The sequence below is a fragment of the Dendrobates tinctorius genome, unplaced genomic scaffold (assembly GCF_039654945.1).
Source record: "Dendrobates tinctorius isolate UK_male_01 unplaced genomic scaffold, ASM3965494v1 ptg000014l, whole genome shotgun sequence".
Taxonomy (NCBI): Eukaryota; Metazoa; Chordata; class Amphibia; order Anura; family Dendrobatidae; genus Dendrobates; species Dendrobates tinctorius.
In genome coordinates this window covers 17,196,624-17,204,408 of record NW_027361682.1, presented here as the reverse complement: position 1 = coordinate 17,204,408, position 7,785 = coordinate 17,196,624, and the positions used below count along the sequence as shown (strand labels likewise).

The following is a 7,785-nucleotide window of genomic DNA, read 5'->3' as shown; positions in this document are numbered from 1 at the left end:
GGAGTTGTGTCTCTCTCGCCTGTACTCCTTGGTTGTCCAACGAACTGTGACCTCTGCCGCCAGCGTTTTCAGATGGGTATTTTTTTAATAATTTCACAACAAGGGCCTTCTGGCACTGCACCATTTTAGTAGATCTGTCTGCCTCTGTAATGAGAGATAGAAAGTTCTCCTTGTTGCATGGGTCTAGCAGTGTCACCAACCAGTAATGACTGACACACAAAATTTTAAGAACGCGAGGGTCACTGGAAAGGCAGCGTAACATAAACTCAGCCATGTGTGCCAGACTGCTAACAGGCAACACTTCTGTGTCCTCACCAAGAGGACGACTGACCATGCATGCTCTCCTACTCCTCCCCCTCCTCACTGTCCTCAGGCCATCCACGCTGAACAGATAAGACAGTTGTGCTTGTAGTACCGTCTAGAGCACATGAAAGTAGCTCCTGTTCTTCCTTCTCCTCCTCTTCCTCATTGTCTCCCAATCCACGTTGGGATGAGATGAGGCTGAGATGTGTTGTGAATTCTCTCTCTGGCTTCCCTCTGGTGATTACTGAAGGTAGTGGAGCTGGTCAGATTGACAGAGGGGTTGCGAGTTCTCTTTCTGGACTCCCTCTGGTGGTTACTGGAGGTAGTGGAGCTGATCTGATTGACAGAGGCTTGCCATCTGATAATGAGAAAGACGATTGGAGATCTGGGGTTTCTGATTGGGATTTAAGACAGCTGACTCCCTCTATCCCTGCTGGTGATTTTCTTCTTGTGCCTTCTGATGTCTGATGTCTCCTGCTCTTTCCCTGCATGTTCAGCTAAGTGGTTCATTCGCTATTCTGTTTGCATTTGATCTGGTTTTGTCTATCTTTGCTTTGTGCGGGTCAGCCAGCTCCAGCTGGGGCTGTGCTGAATCACCGCCCATATGCTACTGCATTTGCCAGTTTGTTTTGTCCACTGTTATATTGGTCTCTTTTTGCTCTACTTTCAGAATATAACAGAGTGCTGATATAGTGAGGGTGAAGTCGTGTGACTTCAGTGTTTTTTGTGCATCAGATGTGTTGGACTTTTTGCAGGGTTTTTTGCGTGATTGCAGACAGTGTCTTTCCTTTCCTCTCCTGTCTAGTCAGTGTGGGCCCCATCATTTGCTCAGTCTATTTTTCTGCCTGGGTTTGTGTTTTCATCTTGTCTCACCGACAATATGTTTGGGGGCTACCTATTCCTTTTGGGTGTGCTCCGGCCTAGTTTAGATTTCCCCTTTCTTGCTTTAGGCTTAGTTAGCTCTCCGGCTGTGCCGAGGTGTCTAGGATCATCGTAGGTACGCTCCACGGCTAGTTGTGTGGACAGGATCAGGGGTCTGCAATCCGCTTAGTTACCAACCTCTATGGTTTTCTGTGGCTTAGCCTGGGCCTGCTATCCTCCTCGGTGACCCATTCATAACAGGGCTGTGTGTAATCACCCTGTATGGTTCCTTGCTCCGTCTCATCAATCTCCGCCTGCAATGCATCCTCTTTGATTGTGAGCAGAGAGCATTTCACAACACAGAGAAGTGGGCTGGTGATGCTAATTATGGCATCATCACCGCTCACCATTTTGGTGGAGCCCTCAAATGACACAATTTTTAGCCCACAGATAGGTGAAGTGTGTAACAAAGATATCACACTTTAAAATATCTGGCCTGAATTTTGTTTTAAAACAGCAAAATAGTGTCTATAACTAGGCTAAGACACAGCAAAAACAGTTCAATGGAGCAACAAAAATGTCACAATTTTTAGCCCACAGATAGGTGAGTGGTGTGACAGAGATACCAGACTTTAAATTATCTGTCTTCAATTTTTTTTGTTTTACAGCAAACTTGTTTCAATAAGTAGGCTAAGACACAGCAAACAAAATTCAATGGAGCCCTCAAATGGCACAATTTGTAGCCCACAGATAGATGAGCTGTTTGACATAGATACCCCACTTTAAAATATCTGGCCTGTATTTTTTTTCACAGCGAAATTGTTTTAATAACTAGGCTTAGACACAGCAAAAAAAGTTCAATGTAGACCTGTAATGCCACAATTTTTAGACAACAGGTAGGTGAGTCGTTTAACGGAGATACCAGACTTTAAATTATCTGGCCAGTATTTTTTTAAAAAACAGAAAATTAGTGTCACTAACTAGCCAAAGACACAGCGAAAGCAGTTCAATATAGGCATGAAATGCCACAATTATTAGCCCACAGATAGGTGAGGCATGTGACGGAGATACCACACTGCAAAATATGTGGCCTGTATTTTTATTTTGTATAGCAAAATAGTGTCATCAACTAGGGTAGTATGGCGTTCTCATGTGGTGTATGGCTGAGGGTTGTACTCCTGACAGGGTGTGATGTATCTTACAGTGGCCAAACTTTCTGTCAGGAGAAGAGTCGTTCCTTCTCAAATTACACACACACAGAGGAAACTCCACAATACAATGTTTGCACAGTAACTGCCTCTAGGCAGAAGATGATGATGGTGGTAGTAGTTGGTGTATTTGAACCCCAGTCATGAAGCAGACATAAGAATTTGAAACAGAAGTATTTTTACTAAAGGTATTAGGGCAAATTATTATTTGCAAACAGCAGAAAAACTCCAGTGAAGAACAGAAGTTTACTGTCAAAACTTAGTCTCCAATCCCAAAGTTCTTTCTGTACATTGTCATCTCTGTGAATATGGTCCAAAACTGTTCCCACTTGTTTTTCTCTCTGTTCTGGTACTGGTCGAGTGTGATTTGCTAGATCTTTCATTACAGAATAATCAGCTCTCAGTCTATTAGTTAACCCTGTTAAATTGCAGAATTCTAGAATCAGAATAATAGGCCCTGTTGGCATTTTTCCCGGACCTATTGCTTTTTTGGGATTGTGTATGAGAGTAAGCTGTTTCAGGTCTGTGATCTGCTTGCTTGATTGATTTTTGTAATTTATATATAGAAAAATGAGTGTATATATGTATGTGTGTGGGGGGGTATCCACTCCACATAGCATCGCCCACTCCACATAGCCACACTCACTACACACGCAAAGCCCCGTATAATAAATATCTAATATATACTGTATATACAGTATATTATATATCTCATCGAATACATATATACAATATATATATATATATATAGAATATATCTATTTCATAGGCACATCTTGACCACAACAGGTTACACTGCCTTTGTTGCCCATAGCAACCAATCAGTAAGCATCTTTCATTTCACCAGAGATGTTTAAAAGATGAAAGCTGAGCTGTGATTGGTTGCTATGAACAAGTTTTCCTCCTAGACAGCTGTGATAACTGAGGCCTATTATTCTTATCATTTCTATGGTGTCATTGTCTTTCTGTAAAGCTTGAAATAACACATTTTATTAACGTGCCGACACAGACCACCCGCCGACACAGACTGCAGGGGGAGCCCAGGATCGGGAACTTCTCTTTGTCTGGCATGGAGCATCTCAATAACTTAAAAATTCAAACACAGATTAAAAAAAGAAGCACAAGATGGATTTCTCCAACCCAGGTATCATTTTAATCAGTGTAAAGGGGGTTTTACACATAGCGATATCGCTAGCAATATCGCTAAAACGTCACTGATTTTGTGACGTGCTAGTGATATCGCTATGTGTGATACTTACCTCCGACCGGCTCCCCCGCTGTCCATCGCTGATCGCGCGAGATCGGGCGGCTCCATTTCTCGTCGTCTGCTTCCTGCTGGGCTTCCTGCTGTGTGAGACGAGCGACGCTGGACGTGGGCGGGAGGACGTCAGGATCGCTGTGTGTGAAAGGTATCATGCGCTGCGTCGCTGCTGCTTCGCTGTGAGATCTATCTGTGTGAAAGCTCACTAGCGATCATTTAGCGATGCACCAGCGATCCTGACCGGGTCGGTTCGCTGGTCGGATCGCTGGTGCATCGCTTAATGTAAAAGGGCCTTAACAGTGCCAACCTGACAATGCCTGATTCGCTTTAAACTTACTTATACAGCTACAACTAATGCCACTCTAAATTAGTCCTTCTTTACAATTTCTAACTAAATGTTATTACACACCCACAAGGTCGAAATCTGATTGCTATAAGAGATAAGCTGTATTATGCCTCAATGAGCAAGACTTGCAGAAAGATGAAAGGGAGCCAAGACTTACAAAAAGAAGTACAGAAATGAAAGAAAGGGAGGCAAGAGCTGCTTCCTCAAGGGCCACTGAAACGTCTCAGCAGAAACTGCACCTCCACCGTGTACAGACGGGAGGGAACCTGCAAGACATACAGGTATGTACTTTATACAGGGGAGATGACATACAGGTATATACTATATACAGGACAAGACATACACGTATATTCTATATACAGGGGGAGAAGACATACAGGTGTATATACTATATACAAAAGGAGATGACATACAGGTATATGCTATATACTGGGGATATTATGCCCGAGCAACACCGGGCTCTTCAGCTAGTAATTGATAAAACTGATTTCACAACCATCTGACTGCTCAAAAGTAGACTCCGGAGTTAAATCGCACTTGATAAAATCAGCACGATATGTAAGATTGTTGTATTTGGTAAGAACTACTGTATCTGTCCAATCAGTTCTTTACTGCAAGCATCATAGAAGGTATGTGATCCAATTTTCGAGTTCAAATTATACATTACATCCAGAACAGTTTCACTTCAAAGGAATTTGTGGCTCACATCAATGCACAACATGATACTAGTCTCATACTGCAAAGCTGAGATGGTAAATCCTTACCACACAGATAGATTGTGTGCTGAATTCTGTAACATCATTTGGGTGATAATAATTTAGACCTATTTGATTCATATTCATCATCTTCAGAAGCCTTTGGAAAATAATGTTGTAAAAGTGAAAGCAGGTCGTTGAAGTTGGTGGTAACTCATTTGTTAAAGTAATTGTAATCTTTACTATTTCTCCATTGAGTGTGTGGCTAACCACCGCATTGATCTTATTTACTTTCTTTGACAAGAAAAGAACAGCTCCATCAAAACCACATGCTTTTCCTATAAATTCATCAATGCTGGTAAAATAGAGCTGACCTCAGGGATCTAGAATCCATCTGTGGACTGTAGTCAACATGGTACTGGTACAAGACCCTCTGGGGTCTAGCAATCAATTTGACATAGTTTATGTTTGACTGAATAGAGTTGCCAGAAAAAAACAGATTTTGATTCTATGACATGTTGGATGGATTGTCTAGTGGAAACACCCATATCGTGGAAGTCAAGTCTACGGCCACCATGCTCACCAATTGACACATCTTGAAATCCAGTCAAAATCTCTAGTTTCTGGTCTAGCAACTGCAGGGGCTCCTTTTTGTCAAACTCGTCCAATAAGTTCAATATTAGTAGGCATGTCACAATTCAGCCCAGGAACCCCATGCTTGGGTGTTTGTGAGTTCTGGCCCCATGCTCTTCCACGTGCTCTTGCTCTGGCTCTTCCAGTCATGATTTAATCTAGAAGCTTTCACCTTCATAATCCGCTGACAGAATACAAAACAGCCTAAGTCTTCACCCTCTGTTCCTAAGACTTTCAATCTGCACAGTAACTGCTTCTAGGCAGAAGATGATGATAGTGGTAGTAGTTGGTGCATTTGAGCCCCAGTCATGAAGCAGAAATAAGAATTTGAAAACAAAAGTCATTTTGCTGAAGGTAAATTATTATTTACAAACAGCAGCAAACTAAGCTACAGGATTACACTCACGGTTGATGATTGCTGTGTACCTGCAGACAGGCACATACTAGTAACCTATGGTTTTATTAAGTCAGATTATCTGTTCTTCAGCACTGTACTCTGTTTCTGCCCTGAGGTAATTCTTTCTCCTAGAGGAGCAATGGTAGTCTTCCTCATATGAAGACTATTAACTTCATTTTTCGTGTCAGTCCCCTTTTTATGCAAAGCCGTGAGGTAGAAATTAGGTAATTCCTTCACCTACAAAATGGCTTCCTCTTCTCAAGATGTCCAACCACCAACTGCTACTTCAATTTTAAAACTCTCCCCCAGGACTTGGCTCCTCCCCCTTCTATGTGACTGTAGAGATGCAGTAATTGGCTGACTGCCCTGAGGCCTTTTTCCAGAACCTTAATAATAATCTTTATTTTATATTGGTGGAAAACACGGCACTCCTGAGAAAGGGAAGTTAATCGGTGCTCAAGTCAGGTATCCAACCCATTGAATATGTAAAAATATACTTGGCACTCAATAGTGGAGATGCATTTTTTCTTTTATTGTGCATCCAGACAAAAATAGATTCATATCATATGAACGTTTTCGGTCCTGCAAGGGACCTTCATCAGAAAATTTCTTTAAATTCTTTAACGAGAACTGAGAGATATTTAGGGGGAGGAAGATATCCTGAGACAGGATCAAGGTATATAGTGCTAGTTAATATGAAGTTTCTGGAACAAGCGTCTATTTGACTGGTGCTGGAGCTGTTAAGTGTTTAATGCTGGATATAGTGGGGCACGAAGGGCAAAGAAAGAGAGATGCAGCACTTTAATATGCAACACTTGCAATCAGGGCTGACGCTGTGTGCCCACAGTAAAGATCCAGGGTACCGCCATCCTCCCCCTAAATATCTCTCTCAGTTCTCGTTAAAGAATTTAAAGAAATTTTCTGATGAAGGTCCCTTGCAGGACTGAAAAAATTCTTATGATATGAGTCTATTTTTGTCTGGATGCACAATATAAGAAAAAATGCTTCTCGACTATTGAGTGCCAAGTATATTTTTACTTTATTTTTATATAGCGATAACATATGCCACAGAGCTTTGCAGCTTGCTCACATTATCATGAAAAACCTTGATAGCTCCAGCTGCGTAAAATTCTTCTTTATTAAGCCATGTTAAAATTGGTTAATTTCAAAAGACTCTCCACATTATAGCCACACGCCAGTTAAAGGCTACGCGTTTCGACCTGTGCGGTCTTTGTCAAAGCCATACTGAATTCTATACAAGATTATCTATATAGAAAGAGCTCACCAATGAGAAAACATTATAAGATCATGTGACACATTCTGAAAGGTCCTTTCTAAAAAGGTAAACGTGCAAAAGCCGTATACAAAAGAAAATATAAATGTAAATATAAAATCATCAAATATATATATTCAACAGTAATGTAACATTAAGTCATGCCGTTTATTGAGGCCACTAGGAGACCTAGTATTCAATTGAAAAATCCAAAAAGCTTCTCGGGTGAGAAGACGCCGCCTGGCATCTCCTCCCCGAAGTAATGATTTAACATGTTCAATTCCCTGTACTTGGAGACATGAAGCATTTCTGGCATGATGTGTTATAAAATGTTTGGCTGCTGCTGAGATGTTTCATCCAAAAGTATTTGTATTATTTATATCATATAAATGCTCTCTGATTCGTACTTTAAGATTCCTGGAAGTACAACCTATATAAGACATTGCACACAGCGCAGTCTATTTTCTACACCCCATTTTTGGAATTACAATTAATGTAGTTTTTAATTTTAATGTGCTGTCATTATTACTGAATTCTTTAGAAATACGTGCATGTTCGCATGTTTTGCAACTATTAGCACCACACTTATAGAAGCCAGTGCAGATTAGCCAGTTTTTCTGAGTTTTCTTGTTCTAATCCAATGTGAATAAACTAGGTGACAAGCTATTAGCCAAGGAAGGAGCTCTTCTCGAAACTACATTGATACCTGATGTTAAAATCTGCACAAGTTTTTCATCCTCATACAAAATTGGTAAATATGTATTAATAATTTTTTTAATACATGGAAATTGTGGACTATACTGAAAGC

At 40.9% G+C, this 7,785-nt stretch overlaps 1 pseudogene; it reads right to left on the bottom strand.

Annotated features, from left to right (window-relative positions):
• Positions 1-2,563: 2,563 nt before the first annotated feature.
• The window catches only part of LOC141070789 (piwi-like protein 1 pseudogene), a 41,311-nt pseudogene continuing 36,089 nt past the window's right edge, over positions 2,564-7,785 (bottom strand).